General features: G+C 39.6%; 1 pseudogene; it reads left to right on the forward strand.

The window, feature by feature from the left end:
- Positions 1–5,341: 5,341 nt before the first annotated feature.
- The window catches only part of LOC139022187 (acyl-coenzyme A thioesterase THEM4 pseudogene), a 38,472-nt pseudogene continuing 18,974 nt past the window's right edge, over positions 5,342–24,839 (forward strand).

The raw sequence follows: 24,839 nt of genomic DNA on the forward strand, positions 1-24,839 counted from the left end.
GCATATCAGGATAATGCTCTAACCAACTGAGCTACTCAGCCAGGTGGGTTTGTGATTTTGTGATTTATTTAAAAAATCCTTCCCTATTCTAATGTCATAAACACATTTCCTTATTTTTCTTCTAACCATTTTAAAGTTTTACTTTTTTACATTTCATGGACTTGAAATCTTTTTTGTATACATAGTTTAAAGTAGTGATCCAGTTTGTGCGTGTGTGTGTGTTTTTTTTATGTGGATAACTACGTGTGTAAGCACTATTGTTTGGCCTCTGTTACCCTCTAATCTACAAATCCACCACTTTCATGAATTGAATTGAGATTCCATATGTGTGTGGGTCTAATTCCCAGGCACCCAATGCATTCCACAGCTATCGAGCTTTGTACCATACCTACTATCTTACTTATTGTAACTTTATCATAAAATTTAATATTAGGTAGAGCAAAAATTGCTCCATGTTTTGTACCATAAGCTCCCAGTTGGGCATTGAAGTATGAAAGCACTCAAATGATTATGCAAACTCAGATTGGTAAGACAGAAACTGCACCAGACTTGTGGTTAGGGTCTGGCCTCAGCTTTGCCTCGTCTGGGTATGTGGCTTTTGGGGCAGGTTACACTTCTGTCTGGGCTTCAGCTTTTTCATTTTTAAAACATGTAAATTTGATTGGCTCCATATTGTCCTTTCCAACTCAGAAAATCCCAAGTTCATCAGACTCATTCTACCATATTTCCCACAACTCATCCCCTGTGCCCCAAAAATAGGCAATACGTTGTGAAATTTCACCACTGGAAACAAATGTATCTAAACCCTGATTTTTTTTTGTTGTTGTTCTTGTGTTTGAGAACTCAACTGGATTATCAAAATTTTTTTCCATTTAAAGAAGTCTTCTCTGATCTTATCAACTATCTAAAGTTCAGAAGAGAAACGACTATCATTGATTACTCATAAATTTCTCATCTGTTGCATTCATACTTTCTAAAACTTGGTTTACATAGAGATTTTATTGGGACCATAAAGGTATCATTGGGACTATAAAAATATCTCTTCCACTTTCAGAATGGATTATTTTGAGTAGGGATATAAGTGAAAATCAGCATGTAGTGCTTGTTATCTTGGTCAGTTTGAACTAGAACAACCACAAGAGTATTCCTGCCCTTATAAAGCAAATTAGTTCTATAGTGACATGCCGTAACAAGTGTGCCTTATTTTAAGAACTATATCCATTCATTTACAATTATGAAATAAGTACTTAATTGGAGGGTAGGTATAATGAATTACTCACAGTACTGAAGACTTAAAAATTTTTAAAAGGTGAACATTCTATGTTCTTCCTTTATTATTTTTTGGAAAATATTGAAAGTATAGAAAGACAGGTATAAAGTCAGGATTTTTGGAGTTGAAAGGATCTTATGGAGCTAGTCAAATCTGCATGTTTTAAGATGATAAAACTAAGGTCCAGACAGAAGAAGAGTAACTTGTCCAAAAATTCAAACTAGTGGACCCCTTTTGTTCCAGGAAACTCTCCTAAATAGAATGGGGATTTATCTATGTGCTTTCCTCCTATTATTAAATTATAATGTTAAACATACATTTAAGGGCAAACCCAGGTTTTTCTGAAGTCTAAAATAATTCAATTTGGGAGGTTGTTGCTATTTTTTTAAAGGACACAAAATTATATATATAAAATTAAGTATAAAAGGGAATATTTATTTAGAATAGAAAATATATCACAACAAATTAGTGAAGACTTAGAGATTCCAGTCCGTTTCTTCTGAGATCTTGTTCAACAATTTACCAGAAACACATAGTAAAGTAATGTTTCCAAGCACAGCCTGCCTTCCCTTCCCCACTGAGGACACTCTACAAGTCCTAGGAACAGCCAGTTTTGTGGCTTCCTCAGCGCCAGGGTAAATCTGCGCCTGCAAACATTGTTCACATTATTTCACTAATGTTAAGAAGCAGTACAATACAGAAAATAGTCATCTATACTTTATTTTCATGTCATAACAAGACTAAAAGCACATTTGTTCTCTTATGTAGTGCAACGCATGGACTTGAGCTAAAAATAAGATGAGGAGAAATGGTTCCTTTTATTTTTGTCTGTTACATGCTAGACGCTCTCTCGTTTTAGATGAGGAAACAGAGGCTCATAGAAGTAAAGCAAGCTGTCCAAGGAGATGTAGCTGTTTGCATTCTATCACTCTAGCCTCCCACCAGTGATTCCAAAAATGACTCTGTTTAAATGCTCTAGCGGGCCCCGTGCAGAAAATGCAAAATGACAAATGAGGCCGTTTCCTGGTGGTGGAGCTCAGAAGCACAAAACATTTCCCAAAGATACCAGTCTCACATCCCTTTGGAAGTTTTCTTAACAAAAATAAGAAACCACACAGCCAGTTGGAGGTAGAGCTTGGGTTATTTTCCAACATTTTAGTTTTAAATATATTACATAACTGCAGCCTGCTGTGTACCAGTGGGTACTGATTCCAATAAAGTTCTTCTGAGCTTACAATTTTATAGTGTTTTTTTTTTTTCAGTTAGTAGAATACAGTAACATATTCAGAACTTAAGATTTTTAGATATAGCCAATTGAATTGATCTGAACAAGCCACTTCAATACCTGTGTGATGAAAAATACTTAATTTTAAAAGACTGAATCTTTTACATCTGGTAGATATGTTAAGTGCCTTAGAGCATGCTGTCTTAAAGTTGAGAGAACTAGTTTTGGTCCTGCCCCTGCTACTAATTGCTTTTCTGCAATTTGATGATTTCTCTCCTTTGGATGCAGGCTACAAAATTCTTAACCTCTTTCAATGTAGGGTCTTTGGCTAAGAAATGAGCATGTTAGACTTAGAACTACGAAACAGTCTATGATTAAAAACTATTTTTATTACAGAGAACTGATATATAAGAATGTTTATCCCAGCATTATTCATAGGGATGGGGGGCAGTTAGAAGTAATCTAGGGAGCCTACTGGGAGAATGCCTAAGTAATTTGTGTTGCATTATTACCACGAGATGTAACTTAACTATTATAGGTACCACACTAGATGTACATACTGCAGTGCACATAGGTCTATAAAAAGTAGTATGTTGTGAAAAAAATAGGAATAATCACTTTGATGGAATAATACTAGTTATGTAAAGTGTAAATATTTATTTTTAACACAAAAATAACAGTATGCATTTTACAAAGGTAAGTGGATTTTCTAATATATCAGGTGCCACACTTGGGGCTGGTATTGGGCATGGAGATGAAGGAAGAAAGGGTATGGTGGTGGAAAGAAGGGGTTTGCATGGACCAATGATTCTAGGATGCTAGACAAGAAAAGGAATGATTAACGCAATCCTGTGCACACACACAGACTTCTGTAATGGTCACTTGCTCAAGAAAGAATATGTCCTTGTAAGAGTCAGCACCAAAAATATTGACTGAGAATAGTATGAAATGTAAAATAACAAATATAGGAAGTATAAACCTTATGTAAATTAAAAATTACTGATAAAATAAGGAGAGATGAATTTAAGGAAACAATCAGAAATTATATATTAGAATCAGGTTCTAAATTCACATGTGATAATGAAAGGTTAAATGCTTCCAGTGTTGGATACTCATTTGCTTCATTGATTCTGTTGTCTTTCCTTCTTTTGGCCAGATTATTTTGGCTCTGCTTTCTCTGGCTTGCTTCTATAATCAGTATTGGCTGCTTCCTCTTCCTTTGGCTGCAATCATGGCATGTACGTTATTGATACTGGTATTTCTTTTAAAGAAGTAAATAGTTCTTGTTTTGGCCACATACAATGTAATCTCTCTCTCTCTCTCTCTCTCTCTCTCTCTCTCTCTCTCTCTCTCTCTCACACACACACACACACACACACACACAGAGCTACTCCTAAAATATTGAATAAAGCCAACCCTACAATCAGTGGCTTAGGAGTGAAATTTAATACAAGGGTAAAAGAGGTGGTATAAACATGACGATGTGAACAAAAATGTTCCAGAGAATGACAAGATGTTATTTGTTCCATAAAAAAATAGATGACTAGGACCAAAATTTTTCTTATTCTTTACCATAATCTCCATTCCCATAGCCTGAATCTAAGTATTCAAATTATATTACTAAATATGATATGGTTAATATTTTATTTAGAAAAAAGCTTCTGACGATCATAAATCTCATGACGAGGTGAGGATTAGGCTTTAAGTCCCCTGCAACTTTTTCTGTGACCACAACTTAACAATTTCTCTCCTTTGGCCTGTGTTGCCTTGGTATTTAGAGATTTTGTAGGATAAGCAGATTACAATATAGAGGTTCAAGGTAATGCTATTGCTTAGAATGGAAAGAATTTGAAATATATCATTGTTTTTTTACTTAACCTGTCATTAGCAGGGACTGAGGAGGTCAGGTTGATGAACTTCCTAGATACCTCATGCTTTTATTTTTAAAGGTCGAGTGTTATTACGACAGAAATCGCTATTATATTAATATTACTATCATTATATTAATATTTACACTAAATTTTTCACTTCTTGGCTTTATTTCACAGAATATGTTGGTTCTCTATCTACATTTGTTGAGGTGTTCATCATGAATAGTGAAAAGTAGTTATGCTTGCTGTAAGGTTGTGACAGGTGCAGCAGGGTGGTGTGGTGCTGAAGCAAATGGGCCCAGGAGCTAGAGTCTAGGTCGAATTTTGGTTCTGCCAATTATGAATTTTGTGGACATGGGCAACCTCTGTGTACTTTATAGGGTGATTATAAGCATTAAAGGAGGTAATATTTATAGAACACTTAAAATAGTGCTGTCACATAATAAGCACTCTTTCTGTGTTTGTTAAATCAAAGTAAATACACTTTAGCAAATGTTATTGAGGGGAAATGTGAAAGTGTGGATATCAAGTCAGAAGAATTATGTCTAAAATTAAGTTGTATAGTTTGAAGATCTTTTTTATGAATTATGCAGATGATCTTTAGTTCTTAGATGAGGAGACATCTATCTAAATTGCTCAGAAATCATCCTTTTTCTTCCTTTTCCAGTCATCAAACTGAGTTCAACTGCTAGGTGTTCTCTAGTTATTCTGTAAACACATTCTGCATTAAGTACCACAGTTCTTCACTCTTCCTCCCCACATACACAAATGCATACATAACGTAGCAATCATTCTGAGATAGCACAGAATATGTGGGCTCAGGGGAAGAGAAATGGCTATCATGGTAGACGATGACTAGACAATCTCCTCTGTGCTCAGCTCTCTATGGCTAACTGCCTGGGAAGCTGGCCAGGCACTGCGTGGGCTCTGCCTCCTAGAGCTGACCACCAACCTCTTTCTCTATCTACCCCCGCCATGCTCTTGGCCCAACTGCCTGGCCTTAGGCACCTGGACCTGCGCAACAACTCGCTGGTGAGCCTGATGCAAGCATCCTTCTGCAACTTGACACACCTGGAAAGCCTACACCTGGAGGACAATGCCCTCAAGTTTTTCACAATGGCACCCTGGCAGACTTGCAAGGTCTGTCCCAAGTCAGGGTCTTCCTGGACAACAATCCCTGGGTCTGTGATTGCCACATGGTGGCCTGGCTCAAGGAGACAGAGACAGTGCAGAGCAAATCCAGGTTCACCTTTGCATTCCCAGAAAAAAAATGAGGATCTGGCCCTCCTGGAATGTAACAGCTCCAACCTGGATGGCGACCCTATCCTCCCTCCATTCCTGTGAACTTCTTTTGTCTTCCTATGTATTGTTTTCGCCCTGGTCGGTGCCATTGTCCTACTAGTTTTGCATTTGAACTGTGAGGGGATAAAAAAGGTGGATGCAAAAAAAAAAAAAAAAAAAAAAGATGGATGCATGACATCAGAGATGCCTGCAGTGATCACATGGAAGGGTATCATTACAGACATGAAATCAATGCAGACCTCAGTTCTAATTCAGATGTCTGAGAAACATTCCAGAACAGAACAAGGACAACTATACATGAGATGCAGACTTAATTAACTTTTATCCTGTCCTAGGCTTGCTCCACCTCCATCCTCCACTGTAGACACCACTGGCCTTGACTGAAAGCAGTGAAGGGAATTTGCTCCCGTGTCATATACAGTGTCGTGGTGTGACCTGTTAATGTAAGATGATGAATGATTGCATAGACTTTTACCCTCTTCCCTTTCTTGGAACTCAACATGTGTGGAAGGTTTTTTCAAATTTTAGCATGCACATGGACTCCTGGCTGTCTGTTTCTCTTAGTACAGTTCAAGGTGTAACAAGTGTACCGACACAGATAGCATTCAACAAAAGCTGCCTGAGCTTTTGTGAGAAAAATACCCTATTCATAAGTATCATTTTTATTCGCATGTACCTAAATTGTGAAGAAAATAATTGTACTCCATAAACTGCCTGCAGACCTTAGCAAGCTCTTCAAAGTAACTCCATAGGACACAGGAGCACCTGCATCCGAATGCATGCTTACATTGTACTGTTCTGCATGTTACAAAAAATAACTTGCCACTTCAGATAACTTCTTTGGCAAAGTAAATTACTTTTTTGATTGCAGTTTATATGGAACTTAATGGAAGTTGTTTTATAAAGTGCATCAATAAAGATGCTTAAAAGAATTTTTTTAAAAATGCCCAACAACCAACCAACCAACAAACAAACCATTCTTTTGGAATTATTCTTGGCTTTGTAGTGAATAGAAAAAGTGAACTTAAGAGCAACCATAAAGGTAGCCAAGAAGACCTTAATTTAAGGCACAGTCATAAAATTTTACAGTTGGAAGGCTCCATAAAGATTATTTATTTCAATTTCTGATTTTCAGATGAGCAAACTGAGACCAGGAAAAGTTAAGTGACCTGACAAAAATCACAAAGCCAGAACTTGACATTTTTAAATGCAGATGAGGATATAATTTTTTCCATGATACTTACTATGGGCCCTGAGTTATAGTGTAAGATGTACCAATTGGTATATTCTAAATGCAAGTGATTAAAAGAACAAAACCCCCCAAACCTAGCCTAATAAATTAAGGAAAGGGGGAAATTATTGCTCCTGTAATTAAGAAGACTAAAGGAGATTCAACTTCAGGCATCCCATGATCCAAAAATTCAAATAGTGTTAACATACCCATTGTCTTTATCATGGATTTGCTTCACTTTGTTATTCTCAGGCATATTCTTGCTTTCTATTTGAAATATGGTGGTAGTAGGTCCAGACTTTTATGTCCTCTCAGATTCAAGATCACTAGGAAAGAGCCAGGAGTTCCAGAAATAGACTTATATCATCCTATTGGCTCTGATTGGGACTGTATGCCATCTACAGAGCAATCACAGAGCCCAGGAGAAATATGATACATTGATGGGCTTAAGCTTGGGCCACATACAGTGAGAATCAGTACACAAATGATCTGAAAAAAGATACATATAAAATGGTGGTGGAAGGAGACTTGACTCTGGGTGGTGAACACACAATACAGTGTACCGATGATGTGTTGTGGAATTGTGCACTTAAAACCTATATATTTTTGTTAACCAGTGTCACCCCAATAAATTCAATAAAAAGGGGAAAAAGTTAAATACATGTGTTGTTTATTATTTTCTAATAAGTATATAGCATTTACTCTGGCAGATTGTGCCAAGAACTTTACAAATATTAACCCATTTGATCATCTTTACAATCCAATGAGATAGGTACTATTACTATCCCATTTTAGAATGAGAAAACCAAGTCACAGAAAGGTTAAGTAATGAGCCCAAGATTGCACAGTCTGTAGTCTGCAGAGTAGGCAAAATTCCCCTCTGAGACAACCTCGATCCAAAATACCTGCTTTTCAGCTGCTTGCACCGAGTAACTTAATTTTCTCTTTATCTAGTGTAGCTATCTTCTTACTATAACAGTGTAGTAAGCTGAGACTGATTTTTCTTCCTTCTTGTCATGAGGAGGCTGATTACCAGAAAAGTAATTGGTTTATAGAAGGGGGGCAGGCAGGGCCCGAGCTAAGGGGAAGATCCAGTTCAGTGGAGGTAACAGCCAGTTCTCAGTGTCCTGGGCTTCTTTTTTAAAATGGTTTGGGTTCTTGCAGAATGAATTCTCTTGCACACTACTTTTGCTAATTCTGGGAACTGAGACGATTTGCCAATAAGTTTTTTGGAGATGGATGATTTTTTAAATGTCAAATGCAACATTGAGCCGTTCAGTTGTGCTGTTTAAAATGTCAGGAAAAACCATTATTTTTGCAGACGGAGCTTCAGTGTGGTCTGATTTCAAGTTTGTGAAGTGACTCCTGTCTTTGAGAAGAACCCTTCTTTTCTTATTTTGAAATGTTGCTGTTGTTTTGTCCAGAGAAGAGTGGTCTAAGAGGCAGTTCTGGCATCCAAACCCAACCTAACACAAGGAAATAGTGTAACTCCTCCAAGATGCTTCCATTCCCTGCTAGCCTAGTCTTCCCAGAAACTTTGATGACCGCTAACCACTGTCCTACCCTCTTCCCACTTTCCTTCTCCCTCCTCCTTCAATAGCAGAGCTCTGGGTGATGTTTCCTGAAGAGTCCATTTCCTGTATGTTGTTTTAAAGCACTTTTCTGCAGAGCATAACAAGGAAGAGTAGAAGAGTACTTATTCTTCAACAGAATATTATATTCGAGGGATATGGAGAGGAGCAGCCTTCCAGGCAAGTACCAAATAATGACCAGTCCCAGTGGAGAGTTGGAACCTTAACACTTTGAGTCTATTTCTCCACACCTGTCATTTTCATCCAGGTATTGTCCCACGATTAGGAGCCTGAGTTAAATCACCAAAAGCTAACTCCAAGTTTGACTCATATTTGTGGAAGAGGGTGAGAGTGAGGTCTACTAATTCCCTTGTTGAGTGGGGGAAAGAGACAGGGAGGGTTAGAGCTGCCTCTGTGGTCTGTGAACCCCCAGCTCTATAAAGCACTATTTTAGTACAGTCAGCCCCTCCTCCACTTGCTTCCTCTCTCATCATGACCCAGCTTGATCATCTCAAATTGTTAGGTTGTAAGAGATGACTCTCAGTCCGTCTCTGTATCTGAAATTATATGGTAAGGTCTACCACATAATTTACGAGAAACACAATTAATTTGGGAAGCAGGAGCGGAGGGGGGACTATGTCTTGATAGTGTAGGAGACTGCCATCGTGTGTCTTACCAAGACTCAATATGAGTATGTTATTTTACATGTTCTACATCGGCACATTTATGAAGCACTTTGATTAGAGTGAGCAGCATGGCATGGAGCCTAAAGCACCACATTGCATGTCAAAAGGTCCAGTTTTTAGCCTGAACTTAGAACCACACCAGCTGTGTGACATTGAACAAATCAAAATCTTTCTGGTTCTCTTTTTTTTTTTCTTTCATGAAAGGAGGAAATTAATGAGGTAATTTTTAATAAAATTAAAAGTATCTGCTTTCTACTTGAAGAATGAAATCTGTGTCTATAGAATCAGATTTAAAATATATATTATTTTCTATCTCCACAGTCTTGGAAATTTATATGAATATTTGTCCCTCTGTAACAGATACAATTGAGACACAGGGAGATTTATAGCTCACCTAACAACGAACCCCAAGGGAGCTACTGTTCTCTTGTGTGATACTTTGTGGCTGAGTCACTGACCTACATACATCACACAGGCCATGCTGGCTCTTCCACCCTGGGAGGAACACAGGCAAGTCCGTGGGTATGAATAGTCCGATTCCCAGATTGCTCAGCTGGGACATGGTATTTAGAATGACGGCTTAAAAACAGTTCTGACCAAGCAAAGCATTAGTCAGCTTGGGAAAAACTTTATGGCTTGGGAAGGACTTCTCAGGGAGGGAGAGGTAACAGTATACTCTATTCATTCCAGGAGGACCATTTGCGCTGTCAGGCAGGGAATAATTTGTTTTGGACCCACACAGAAAAAAGGGAAGCGGTGAGGGAAAGCAAACCAGACTGGGAGTTAGAAGACTTCATTTTCAGTCCAACTCTGCCCAATAGTACAGGGCAAGGTACTTACCCTTTCTGACCTTACATTCTTTACCTATAAAATGGGAGAATAGGACTAGTTCGTCTCCAAACTTCTCTAAGCTCTGACAGGACTGGATTCCTTCCCAAAATGTAAACCTTCTCCTGTGTCATAGCAGTGATTCAGAGGCTTAATTTTCAAAACAAGTCCTAAAGGATCAGAAGGGTCTCTCTCAGGGTCTCCCTTTTCCCTGGCTCTGTGTTCTCTTTAGGGTATAAGTAACATTACTTATAAATAACCTTATTGAGGCCTGATTTGTATTATGAAAAGTGATAAGTGTTTCCCTCTCTCCTGTGGTGGGCTCTGCAGGTTCCAAGTCATTTATTTTAGGGTTTCCTACAGCACTATACACAGTGCAGGCTGCCAGCCTTTTGTTTAGTAGAATTGCATATCCAGGAAATTGCAAGTCTGTGATTGTTCAATATTTCAAGTATTACTGCTTCTGAAGTTTGAATGCTAATTATTTGGTAATTTCTTGTGTAACTTTCATGGCATGCTACTGATATGTAAATATAGAATGTATTTAAATGTACAATTATTGGTTAACTATTACTTTTTTTCACTAAAGGAACAGCATGTGTGCATATGATTACATGTGCATATGATTTTATATATGCATACACATTTTCTCCCGTGCCATTATATATTTCATTGGCTTCACGAACTGAACAATTTTTATGTAAATTTTTTTCTGCTGGAGATCTGGTTGCAACTATCTTCTAGTTCTTTCTACTATTTGCTTATGATGAAGCCCTTCTGCAGAGCTTGAAGGCTGCAAAGGTCATTTAAGGTCATCTGTGATCCAACCTCTTAGTTTTCAGTTGAGAAAACTGAGGCCCAGGGAAGTTAAGGTGTCACTGCTGGTCATAGCCAAGGGAGAGCAAGAACGGATGGGTCTTGCTTCCCAGCCCAATGATTGTTTCCCTGCCACAGCACTGTAATATTTATAGACAGATAACACAACACACATATGTTTCTACAAATATAAACAGGGAAATGTTTATGTTTTGCTTACATTCTGTTATAGAAAGGTAGAGAAATTCAGGTATACATTTCCCTCATGAGCGTCTCAGAAATGTGCATCTTAATGACTATTATTCATGGGTTGAAGACAATATTGCTAGGTAAGTAGAAGATATGTATCCTGTTTCTTTAGAAGCCTACTTCCCGCTGTGCCAAGGGGATAGAGTAGAAGTGCTGGTTAATAATTTATAGTATGCATTAATCTCTCGTCCTCTTTGACTAAAATATTAATTCTCCATTGATCATCATTATTTGCTTTTTGCCCAGACAATATACAATGTGCAGAGAGTTTGATGAAAGGGTTATTTCCTAGACTCATCCTGGTCCCCTGTGCTCTGCCAGTAATTTACTGACTTTATTTATTTGTGGTAATGAGCACACCATGTAGAGGATGCCAGCTGCTGGGATTGTCTTGGGTGCCTTTTTACTACAGCAGGACAATGTCAAAAGCACAGCTGTTTTTCCAATTTAGTATTTGCAGCCTGTGCCTGCATTTTTATTACATTCTTAATGGAACAATGTAGGTGAATATAGAACATTTAAAAATCTCAGCCCAATTTCTATTAATAAAGAGAATTTGTTAAGAAAATACATTGAGAAGTGTTTGGGGTGTGTCTATATATATATTCTAAAAAAACAACAGGTTCTAGATGATGGGACAAAGAAGATTTGGTTTAGTGACTTAGAATTTTATACATCATTGTATATTTTTGTGTATATATATTTAATATATGCATACGTTTTGCATGTATATGTATAATTTGTATAATTTTTTATGAATTATAATCCAAGAGATAGGAGAAATTTAGTATGTAAGCCATCCTTTACCAAATGCGTTAAAAGAGAGAAACTTTTTATATTTTGATTTGCAAAGGGAAGTCAATCTGCAAATCATTCTTTGTTTTTTGTGAAATGCAGCTTTGAATTTTTGTCTGAGAATATGTTTTCCCAAATGTGGTTATTTCAAATAAATTGTGACCCAAGAAGGTCGCCTAATTAAGTAGGAACTAGCACTTTTGCTGCTTCCTCATTTGGCCATTTGTTCCTTCCCTTTCTGTTCCGTGTTCCACAGTGGGGGTTGAGTGCATTGCCCTACAGACCAAGGGACCCCATGAGCTGGCTCCTTTTAACCCTTCTCTTTCTGACTTTCATCTCTTCCTTCCTCTTTTTTTTGCCAATAGAAATATTTCTACTTTTATCTTCTCTCACTACCTCTTTAAATTTTCTGTTAATTTAAATAAACTCAAGAATTTCAAGAGCTCTCGGCACACCCACGTTCGTGGGCTGAGCTGTGTGCACAGCACATTACATACTTGTAGTTTCTCATAGATGATGAGCAAAGCATATGATGACTGCGGGACACTTGATTGCTTATAACACACTGTGAGGACAGTGGATTCGTATTACAATTGCTCCTACTCAGCTGGTGGCCTGGTTTTCCCCAAAGCTCTGTGAGATGGATTTTTTTCTTTGAATGGTCATTTATGCAATTCCTGCATATTGAAGGGGGAAAGACTTAGTAATGTGCTCTACTCTTGAATATTGTAACTGCACTATTTGGCAAATTACCATTTTCATAAATCAAATATATCCCTCTCTCAAGATCTAGTAAGGAAATCAGAAACCACTTTAAGTATTTACAAGAGAAGAAATTAAATACGGGAATTGTTTACACAGGTGATAGAGAAGCTAAGACCAAAACAGGGCTTTATCAACAGAGAGAGAGGTGAAGGAGGCAGAGTTACAGGTAAGGCCCCAGCAGCCAGGGCAGCGACCAGTAAGCTGGAACGATGACAGCCTTGTCCAGCAGGAGCTAAAGCCAGAGAGGAGACCATCAGTCACCTGAGAAGCCATCCAAGGTGGAGGGAGCTGTGGCCTCAGGTTTCTCCTCACTCCCCACCCCCTCCACAGTCTCATGCCAATGTCTCCCTTTGGCCAATCACAGAGGGCAGCCAGTGACACAGGAGCTTAGGAAAAGCAAACAGCAGAGATCAGCCCCCTCTGGTCCACAATACAGATCAGAGTAGGATGGGGAAGTGTGGACGCAACAGGAAGGGAAAGAATGGCTCATGTAGTGAATAGGCTAAGAACACTCACACAGAAGTCACCACCTAACCCTAACTGAGCTCTCTTGATCCCCAATATTGGCAAAACCTTCATGTGGGTTTAGGAATCGAAGGGTCAGGGACCACAGATACTGAAGGTTATCCAGAGCCAGCCTGTGGCTCTTGAGTACCTGCTTAAAGTCCCACCTCTTTGGAACTTTTTGGTTTAATTTTTCTCTTCCCTCTTACCCGGCCCCACCACCACCACCACTACTTTCTTGTTAAAACGTTCCCTGTGGTCACTAGTCAGAATTATGTAGAGGTTTTCTTGGGGAAAACCTCTACTCTTCTTCAGCTGGATCATAGCCTTGGTTCAGGGTTAGAATAATTAAGTCAAGGATGATATTGCAGAAGAGTTGCAGTCCTAATAAAATATAGCCTTCTTGAGGAAAAGACTTCCCTATAGAACATTAAATCCTAGAATACAGTACCACTCAAATACTAGGTTATTCAATATTTTTCTTTTTTACTTTTTCTTTAATTTAGAAAACTCTCTGCCTTATTTCTTTTTTAAAAAAAATTTAAATTCTTTATTGTTTAAAGTATTATGAGTCTTCTTTTCCCTCCCATTGACCTCTCCCCAGCTGCTCCCACCTCCTAGCACATGCCCTCACCCCCCTACTGTCTGTGTCCATTGGTTATGCTCATATGCATGCATACAAGTCCTTTGGTTGATCTCTTACCCCCTCACGCCCCCGCCTTCCCTCATAGGTTGGACAGTCTGTTTGATGCTTCTATGTCTCTGGTTCTATTTTTGTCCATCAGTTTATGTTGTTCATTATACTTATTCAATATTTTTGATAGAAAACAAAGCTTCCTGTATGATGAAAAATAATCTCTAGTTTCTGTAGTTTTGGGTAAGTTATATAAAGTTTCTGAGACTCATTTTAGGGCTTTTTAAGATAGAATTTTGGAGAAAGAACTGCTTGTATGACCTGTCTGTTCAATTATATCATAGAAACTTGAGGGCAAGTACAGTATCTTACATTTTATGTATAACATCTAGCACATTGTCTTATACAAATAAGATGCCCAATACATGTTTAATAAAGGAAGATCTGACTGAAAAATTGGCCAAGCTGCAATGTGGACAAGCTTTTTAAATATTTGCTTTCTTGCTGACCAGTGTGGCTCAGTTGGTTAGAGTGTCTTCTTATGCACCAAAAGTCACTGGTTCAATTCCCTGTCCGGGTACATGCCCAGGTTGTGGGCTCGATCTCCAGTAGGGGGCCTGCAAGACTGTTTTTCTCTCATTGATGTTTCTATCTCTCCCTCTCCTTTTCTCTCCCCAAAGTCAATAAAAAATATTTAATAAAATAAAATATTTGCTTTCTTTTGGAATTTTCTATTTTTAAAAAATGTATTTAGTAGTAATAAATTTAGGAATCTACTTATCAGGGGTTACAAACTCAAATACCTATCAAGGGTCAAGCAAGTAATGTGGAATGAACCTGGTTAAGACAAAAGAGAATAGTGGAGACTGTGGAGAACTGGCGATTATTGGAGAGAGTTTTAAATGTCCTCTCTAAAGGTATTAACTGAGGTTCTGTCCTAGCCAATTGCCATAAGGAAGAATGGCAGCGATGTTGTCAGAACTTCTGGATATGTATGTGAAATTTCTATATGTTTGTGGCTAGATCAGCTACATAAGAGACTCTGTTAAAAACAATGCATACATCAAAAAAGAATCCATTTTAGACTTCCAGGTGTTAACAGTAATTATAGTTCTTAATACGGCACTTATTTAAGATGCTTTGAGAACTAGCTCATGATTTTCAAGCTCTAGTTTTCCCCTGTCTTCCTTTTCAATTTTAGCTGGAATTCTTTATCAGAGCAACTTTCTGTTGTACTCGGTTTCATTGCAGAGGTAGCTACAAGGCAGAAAAGAGTGCTGTCAGCTATTGCTGAACTTTGACTTTCCTATTAACAACAGTACTGAGTAGTTGCTTTTTCAGATTTATCTTCTGCAATAAACATTAAAAAACCTACATGAATGATAACAGATTTTCAATCAACCAATAGATTATCAAGAAATGTGCTTACTATAAGGAGACTATAAAGATAATGGATACTGTTATGTTTAGAGGTGATCAGCTCAGATAAGTGCACCACACTGTTGACAAGGTTGGGCTTGTGAGTTTTGGCCAAACAACCAGTTGGTTTCATACACAGAAATGCTCTGTGCACCAGTAGGGAGTAATGGCTCAAACAGAGCCACTTGAGTTTCATAAGACCTATTCCAATTTGCAGTTGATTTGATGTTGAGGGAAGCTAATAAGGTAGAAAATGAGTCATTTTCCAGCATGATATAACTAGAATTGGTTCTTGGCCCAGAACGACATGAGTCAGTTTGGTCCTGACTCAGTTCCCAGTCTGATGCACAGTGACTCATTTCCCTATGTGATGTCATGTTTGTTCCTTGTTAGATTTGACCTCTTCGTTGTTTTATTGTATTAGGGTTGTGTGTGTGTTTTAAAAGAACAAAATGAGAATATTGTAGAAAAAGATGAAATACTCCAAGGAATACATAATCAGACTAATAAAGAAAGCCTTGATTTTCTCACAATGAGCCTGAAGCAGTAATTAAGCTTTAAATGACTGTATTGTTGTTCCCATCTATTAGGGTTGTTAATTTCCAAATAGCTTAGCTATTAGCCAACATTTGATTGAAAACATTTTGCATGTAAAAGAAGAAAAATTGGTATAACAACAATTCAATCATTTGGTAGATATATTTATAAAAGGCAGCTGTATTTGAAAGAAGTTAACAATAGATGGTCAGATTAAAGAGGATACATTGATTGATCTTTCTAGAAAGATACATTAATTTATATACAGAAAGTAAACAAAAAGGAACATTTATTATGAAAACCATGAGCATATTTAGGATATGTAGAATTTAAAAAATATTATAAAAAAATTTTTAATGCTTATGTCAATTGTGAATGAAGTTCAGTATTCATGGCTGTGTTGAGGGTCAAGTTTGGAAGCCTGGAGAAAAGCAACTGAAGTATCTGACACTCTATGTTAAAAAGGATTAACTATGGTCTTCCTCACAAGGCAGACCGAACACTCTCTTCCTCAGTAGATAACTATACTGAGAAAGTCAAAGCTATGTAAAGTAGTTACTCTGATGGCAACCAATATAAATCTCTTTTGAAAGACTTAAGCTAAAGGAAAAATTTTAGGGGATGATGAATCAAAGGAGTTGCCAAATAACGAAGTCTCAGAGTACTTTGTGGGGCTCAGATGAGGTACTTCTGGAGCTCCTACAACTCTGTCAAATTGCAACTCTGCTCCAATAGTCTATATTCTTTCTCACCATTCATGTTTCAGATGCCCGGAAGAATGATCCATTAATTAGCCCAGTGTGGCAGGTGTATCTCCCCTGGGATGAATCATCTCTGACAGAGGGGCTATCTGCATTATTCCCACTGGGAGAACTGTTATGAGCTGGCAGCCATCCCAGCTTGTGTCTGCTACAGAGACACCATTTGCTTTGCTCTCCAACTTCTTTTCTCTATAGCCCCAATCATAACATGCTTTTTATCTATCTTGTAGATGAGTGCTTCTCAAAGTTTTGTGTTCATATGAATCACTGGGGATCTTGTTAAAATGCAGATTCTAATCTCATAAAATTGGGGTATTACTTAAGAGTCTGCATTGATAGTAAGCTCTCAGGTGATGCCAATGATGCCAATCCATAGCCCACCCTTTCAGTACCAAGACTGTAGAAGAGTTTTTTGGCTGCCTAACTATTATCCATTCCCTCTTCCTCCTTTTCTAATACCAGAGAGGTGTTTATACAAGTACTCATCCTACCCCTATACAGTTTATGTGCTTTGGGGAAAACTGAACATACTCCTAGTTCTAGTAGTGGGTACCAATTGGCTTAAGTCAATAAATCATTCAATGCTATTTTAACTGAATCTTGAACAGGGGTTGGCAAGTAGCAGGTATTCAACAAATATTGGTTAAGTGAATGCATGAATTGATGTGAGCCTACATATGTGACATAAGCTTATCTAAGATGAATTTCAGGGCACTGGGTTGGAATGCTGATCTGGATGCACTTTCTGCCATTGGATGTGAATGTTTGAGACTTGATTTTGACTGGCAGCCTTCCTACAACTATTAGGGGGGCCTGCCTTAGAATGAAGCTGATACCATAGAAAGCAGTGCAAAGAAGAAATGGGCCACTGATAACTTCATTGAAACATTGGGTTAATTACCCTATGTCCACCTCAACAGTAACTCGAACCAAAAATCCCCTTCAATTTTAAAGCCATTGTTAATGAGATTTTTTTGTTACAACGTGAAGAGTCTTGACAATGTCAAAATGTTTATTCCATTCCAAGGACATCCTATGTTGGTGCAATGTGGATGCCTCCTGGGTCACTGTGGTCAGAAAGCACCAGGGTCAGAAAAGCATTCTACAAATCCTGTGGTATGGATTCAGAAACAGGCTTCACCCAAGAAATTTACAAAGAAAATGTCACTGGGGAGAGCAGAAGTCTGCTATCTCAGCTTCTCATTGATCCAAGGAAAAGGATCTACAGGAATATGGATATATGTTCCAGGAGAAGGACCCTAACTCCTTGTCGCTTTCCATATAGGGAAAGTGAGAGAACAACTTATCAGTGGGGCTATAAACAAATACTGGGGCACCAGGCAGGCTGAGTTAGGTGTCAGATGTTCTCAGGAGTCTTCCAGGAAAGCCAATTTTGCAGTTCAGGAGATTTGAGGCCTGTAGGGAGGTCTGTAGTTTGTCTGGCTTGGGGGTGGGGTGGAGTAGGGGGTGGGAAGCCACCAGTCCTATAGGAAGCTGAGTTTGGGCAGCCCATCCCACTGGGAGAAGGGAGAAGGGAGAAGGGAGAGGCCCCTGCTCCAGTTGGCCTGTCAGGGTCACCTAAAGTGACCTCCCAGAGTCATTTCTAGACAATTTTGCTTGTCAAGCACACTAACCTAAACCCTTGACCTAGCCAGTCCTATAAAATCCCATGCTTCATCACTGCCTTCAGGATAAAGTCCAGGGAGTTTGTTTTCCAAGACAGTCACCATCTGGCCTGACCTTGCTCTTCAGTCTTATGTCATCCCCTACTGTTAACATGAACTCCAACTATACCCGACAACCTGCTATGCTCCCCAAATTTCATATATCATCGCTTCTCAGTGTCTGGAAGATGTCTACATCATGCCTCTTCCTGGAATGCATCTTGCTGAGCACTCTGCCCACTAAGTTTCCTCATGATCAAAGCTGGCTCTTCCTTTAAATTTCAGCTCAACTATGACTCTCTCTGGGAAACATTCCCAGATCTTTAATCCCATACCTAGCACAATTAATCATTGCTTCCTTTGAGTTCTTCTAGCACTTGCTTCACACTGCTAGCTTATACTTATCACCTTGTTAAGCTACATATCCATGGCCTCCCCCAGTTTACGAGTTCCTGAACATAGAGACCTTGTCTTGTTTGTCTTCATAGCTTAAGCCCTACTGGGCTGCTCTCCATGGGACTGATCCCGCTGGCCCCATTGTGGGATCCTGCCCTTTATTCTCCTCAGGGAACGTGCCTCAAGGCCAAAATTTACTGGGAAGTTGTACAGGCCTTTCCCTGGTGATGAAAGAATCTAAAGATGGACTAAGTGCAACCCATCCAAATGCTGGAATTTGTACCCACGCTGGAGAGGACCTCACAGGTCTGGGAAGGAACAACATTAGAAAGAAAGGACGCTCCGTATTTCAGAACAAATTCCCAGAGGGTCAATGAGACCAGTCACTTTGGAGAATAGCCACTAATACAGAAGACAACGTGGCATATAAAATGAGCACTATAATGTTGTTAAAGATTTCCCCTTCTTTTTGACCTTTTTCAATATGATTGTGTTGCTATTAACTTTATTACTGAAGCTTAATAGCCAAATACCAGGAAACACTCCCAGAAACAGCTGTGAATGTAGCCATTCATCAATGTGGCCCAGCATTGGGGCACATGGGGGAGAGATGTCTATTTCAACAGCCACAGCGCCTGGGTAGTTCTTGTTAGAGCACTAACAACAGGCACTTAAATTAGACCACACAGAGTTAAGGGAAATAGTTGATTCTTTCCTTTTCATCAGGCCAACGAACTTCAGAGACTTGTAAATGATACACCTTGTCCTGTATGGATTTTTAGAACCACAGTGTAATGTCCAGAGTGATAAGAACCAGCTGGTCACATGGTTTTTCTGAAGATTTAGTCAGTCACCTCAGGACACACCCAAAGGCAGGCTGATGCCAAAGTACTCGGGCCATTGGGTGTGAGCCTGCCGGAAGCAGAGACTGGGAGGCCTAATGGAGCGGCTGGCACGGGGACAGCCTGCAGGCCCAGTCTGGTCTGCATAACAGCTGCACATGTTCCTGGGACCAGAGCCAGCCGGTGGCTCATGGCAATGGTTTCTGGGGCCTGGCTCCATCCCAAGACCAGCCCAAGCGCCTTAGCCCTGACCTGGCAGTGGCTTTGTTCTGGCTCCAAGCTGAAGTTCGGCTCCCTGAGCCAGAAGGTGAAGGCAGGCCCTGACCCATGCCCCCCTCCAGGCCTGACAGGCAGCCTGCTCTAGGTGAGGCTCGGGGCCAGCTAAAGGGCAGCCCTCCAGGGTTAACCAGGGTCACTCAGAACTTTTGCAGTGGTTCTGCCCTTTCTGGGGCTCAGGGGGCACTTTGGTGTTGCTGTATGTGCACTGGGCCCTGGATTGGTGTAGAGATCACAAGAGATGGAGCGGAAAGTTGGGAAATTCCTCTGACCCTGACCAGTTCAGGAATCAGAGGCAGCTCAAGGACTGGATTTTCAAAACTGGACTTGGTTTGGTTTTGCAAGAGTGTCACCCCAAACCAGGGTCTCCCAAACAGGATATCAGGAAAACCACACAATTCTCAAAATAAAATAAAATGGATTTTCATCTCGGTTAGAACATTTCACAAACACCCTAAGTAAAATATATAGATGATGGAAATCAATGCTTGCAGTCTCCTTCAAGTGTGGCTAAAGCATCTTTAGGATATTTTAGTATCTTTATTGATTGGAACAGGCCATCTAAGAAACAGCAGAGTGCTGGCTACGCAAATAAAGCTTCCAGACAAGCCTCCGGTCTGGCTCCCCCAGCAGATTGCCACCCCGAGCCCCTCCCAGGTGTAACTCTGAAATCTGCTTTTTAAAATATAATCTTTATTTGCATACCCACCCCACCACCACCATGTTTCAGTCTAATTTTCCCAGATTAAGAGAAACACAATAAAGGGGAAAAATTGTTTTCAGTGCTTCCCCTTTCACAAACTCTTTTTTTAGAAACCACAGCCTGGGATCCCAGCAGAGGTTCCTCGGGGCTTTAAGAACATCAATCAGTTTCGCAGCTGGAGGCTGAGGCTTTCCTCAGGGAAGACTTTTTACATAAAACAGATTGTACTTTGTCCTTGCCAGGGCAGACAAAGGTTTAAATTAAATATGCAGCAAGCTGCAGTTGGCTGCTTGCCGCAGCCTGTGGAGGGAGTGCTGGGTGGAGGGGGGAGGGAAAGGAAGATAGTGAATGTAGCCATTCCTACTCGCCTTCCTTTCTCTGTAGCTTTCTCTGTAGTTGTTTCTGTTTCCTGTTTCTGTTTTTCCAGTAGAAGGAGCCTCGAGTGAAGATACAGTCAGCCTCCTGGGACTTCAGTTTCCACTTTCAGACAATGAAGAGCTTGAGATGATCTGTGAAGGTCTTTCCTCATATATTTAACCTTCTACGTTATTTCTGAATTCAGCTGCATGGCATTCCAACAAATGCCCTAAGCCTCATCCTATATAATAAAAGGCTAATATGCAAATCAACTGAATGGTGGAACGACTGGTCGCTATGATGTGCACTGACCACTAGGGAGCATACGCTCAATGCAGGAGCTGCCCCCTGGTGGTCAGTGCACTCCCACAGGGGGAGTGCCGCTCAGTCAGAAGCCCTGAGCCAGGCTCACGGCTGGTGAGCGCAGCAGTGGTGGTAGGAGCCTCCCCCACCTCCGGGGCAGTGCTAAGGATGTCTGACTGCCGGCTTAGCCATTAGTTGGACATCCCCCGAGGGCTCCCAGACTGTGAGAGGGCACAGGCCGGGGTGAGGGGACCCCTGCCCCAGTGCATGAATTTCGTGCTCCAGACCTCTAGTCTATGAATAATGCATCCTCACCGTTCCTGGGGAGACCAGACTCCTTTACCACAGACTCAAAGGTCAGAAAGGCCAGATTACGGGAGGAGGAGGCCCAGTAGAATGTGCTAAGTGGCAATTGATCCCGTATCTCAGTCTTAGCGAGTCATAGTGGTAGGGATTGTCATGAATTGAAGAGAAAGAGTCCTCAAAAAAGGGGCAGGCTCTACCCAACTCAACTCAAGCCAGTTGTTGCCACTTGGGAAGGTGGGTCATGGAGATGCCAGTTCTTTTTTTAGTGTGAAAGTTCTAAACTTTTTTTTTTTCATCCTCACTTCGAGTTGTGAAGATATTTTTTTCATTAATTTTTAAGGAGAGTGTACGGGAGGGGGAGAAAGAGAGAGAGAGAGAGAGGAGAGAGCGCAAGAGAGAAACATTGAAGTGAGAGAGACACAACTATTGATTGCCTCCCATTCATGCCCTGACCAGGGCCAGGGATTGAACTTGGAACCAAGGTACGTGCCCTTGACTGGAATCGAATCCAGGACCTTTTGGTCCGCAGGCTGATGCTCTGTCCACTGAGCCAAACTGGCTAGGGCCAATCATATTTTTTCAATATAGAAATGTTCTACTAGAAGTTAAATTTCAGAAAAATAACTTCAGTCATATTTAGGTTCTCAATCAACTCTTGGCCTGGGAGTTAATGGTTTTGTTCTTTTATTGGTTAAAAATAATTTCTAATATCTACCTCGATGTTGAAATTGACTTCATGCTGTTAGCCTTGTGGGGAAAGCAGGCTATAATGGAGTATATATTTAAATTTCAGAATTCCGTTTTGCATTCTGTAATAATGGTAACCTTTTATATTATTATTAGCATATTAAATGAAAATATTTTAGTATATAATTGAATATGAAAGATTTGTATAATACAAGGTAATATGCATTTTAGTTAATAATTCTATTATTTGAATACGTTGTGTTCTACAATACTATAATAATTGCAATAATAAGCCTGCAAAAGACAAGCAATGAGAGAAATTTTGTTCTCTTTATAGTAAAGTATTAGGCACAGTCTTTTTGTTTTGTGAGAAAGAATCAAATGAAAATGGGATTTAATCCTTTAAAACATTCATGTTAGTGGCTAGATTACCTCTTTTGCTATTTAGCTGTATAAGAAATACAAATTTTAATTTCAGGAATGTATATGAAATATATTACAATTGTTCTAAATTTGTTCAAGTAATGATCAAGTAAAAAGCAGGCATAGGTAATTTATTGGGAAGCAAGATACAATGTTTTCTTTCTTAAAATGCAGGGGAGGGTGGGTAGGGAGAGATCAACCAATGAACTTGTATGCATATATGCCTAACCAGTGAACAGACAATAGGGTGGTGAGGGCCTGGGGGTGGGGAGGACAAGAGTGGGCTGGAAGAGGTTAATGGGGGGAAAAGGAGGACCTATGTAATACTTTCAACAATGAAGATTACAAAACAACAACAAAAACACAAAAAGAAAATAAAAGTAAATAAATAAAAAAGAAAAAAAATTTAAAATATGTTTTTATTGATTTCAGAGAGGAAGAGAGAGGGAGAGAGAGAAACACCAATGATGAAAGAGAATCATTGATTGGCTGCCTCCTACACTCTCCCCACTGGGGATCAAGTCTGCAACCTGGGCATGTGCTCTGACTGGGAATCAAACCATGACCTCCTGAATCATAGGGCAATGCTCAACCACTGAGCCAGGCCGGCTGGGCTATTTTACATTTTTAAGCTTTCACTTATAGTGTAAATGGAAGACCACAAGTGAATAGTTTCCTTATAAATGGGGCAATATGTTTAGCAAATGAGATGGCATGAGCACAATCAGAATGGACACTGCCATGGTCAGGACAAACATCAGCTGTAAACCACTGTTCTGGACTTACTGGTTCTTCTTAACAACAAGTTGCAACTGCGCAATTGTTATCACTAGAATGATTACAGGATGGAAAACACTGAAACATTTAGTTATTAGTCTGGATAACTACCCACTGGCTTCCACAATAGACCAACTGTAAAATCTCAAGGGCTTTCCACAACACATATTTATTTCTTGTTCATACAAAATGATGTAGTCAGTCAGCGAGGATTCTCTTCCACTCAGAGACCCCGGGTTCCTCCATCTGTGATGCTGTCATATTAACACATGGCTTCCAAAGTCACTGTACAAGGGATGGAAGAGTTGGAGGGATCCCCTGGATACCACTGATCCATGACACTTCTGCTCACTTTCACTGGCCAGAACTAGACACATGTCTCCAACCTCACTGCAAGAAGGAGCAGAAAATGTAGGGGAGCACATCAATTGTTCTGTGACTCTGTAGCCCAAGTACCAATAGTGATTTCTATATCACATCACACAGTGATTTAAATAAACACATTTATTTAACTAATGGCGCTGCTGACTCAGGGTCTGATTCTGTGACTTCTCTGCTTCTACAATCAGCCCTGTCATACTCTCTTCAATCTATTTCTGGATCAGATGGCTAAGAGGGACAATCCGATTGGCTTGTTTGTCATCTTTGTTTGCTTGAGCAGAGGCTTTGTTCAAAGCAATCTGAAACACACTGGCCAGTCTATAGACACACTACTTGATTACGTGACCACACCTGTTTTAGCCACCTGTGTAAAGGAGTTTTGTAATAAATTGCATTGGAATTTGGAGATAAACTGAATAAATACAGGGTGTGGCAAAAGTAGGTTTACAATTGTGAGTATGCAAAAACAGTTTATTCTTGTATTATTATTTTCCATACAAATAGCTGTAAACTACTTTTGCCCTACCCTGTGAATTAGCAGAATTATATTGGAGAGTGAAGAATTAAAAAATATATCTAACAATGTCTCTATTGCTATTAAATTGTTACACTATCATAATTGCAAAATCAAAATTTGCCAAGGTTTTGTAAAGAACTACAGCTTTATTTTTTCAAGTTATTCAAGTAATATGAATAAAGTACAAAAATCTTTCTTCATTTTTTTTTCAACAGTTGAATTTCATTTCTATTTTATATCTCCATTGCATGGAGTAGAAGAAACTTAATTTTGCTAAATTTCAGGCCTCCCCATATGTACCAAAGGTTGCATTTAAGATTCAAGGGATTTGTGTAGTATCAGGGCATTCAAACGTGTATAATCCTGTCCTCTGTATACATCCCTCCTGGCTTTCGTGAGGCACTGATTGTGGCAGAGATCACTAATCTACAAGTATCAATTTTCTCTCTCTTTTTTTTCTTCTTCAGTTAAAGAGCCATCTTATTCTTATCTGGGCACATGACTGCCCACCTAGTGACTATATTTTATAGGCTCTCCTACAGCTAGTTATGGACATGTGCCTACGTGCTGGCCAATGTGTGGTGAATGGGTCTTCTGGCCCTCAGCTATTCACATTTCTTTGTCTCTTTCTCCTAGGCTGAAATGAAGATGTGGTGATGGCGAGCCAGCTTTGTTTCTATGAAGGCATGGGGTCGATATTCTGGGGAGTGGTGGAGCAACAAGACAGAAGGAACCCAGGCTCC

The sequence above is a fragment of the Myotis yumanensis genome, unplaced genomic scaffold (assembly GCF_028538775.1).
Source record: "Myotis yumanensis isolate MYYU_CA2020_CCGP unplaced genomic scaffold, mMyoYum1.0.hap1 SCAF_13, whole genome shotgun sequence".
Classification (NCBI taxonomy): domain Eukaryota; kingdom Metazoa; phylum Chordata; class Mammalia; order Chiroptera; family Vespertilionidae; genus Myotis; species Myotis yumanensis.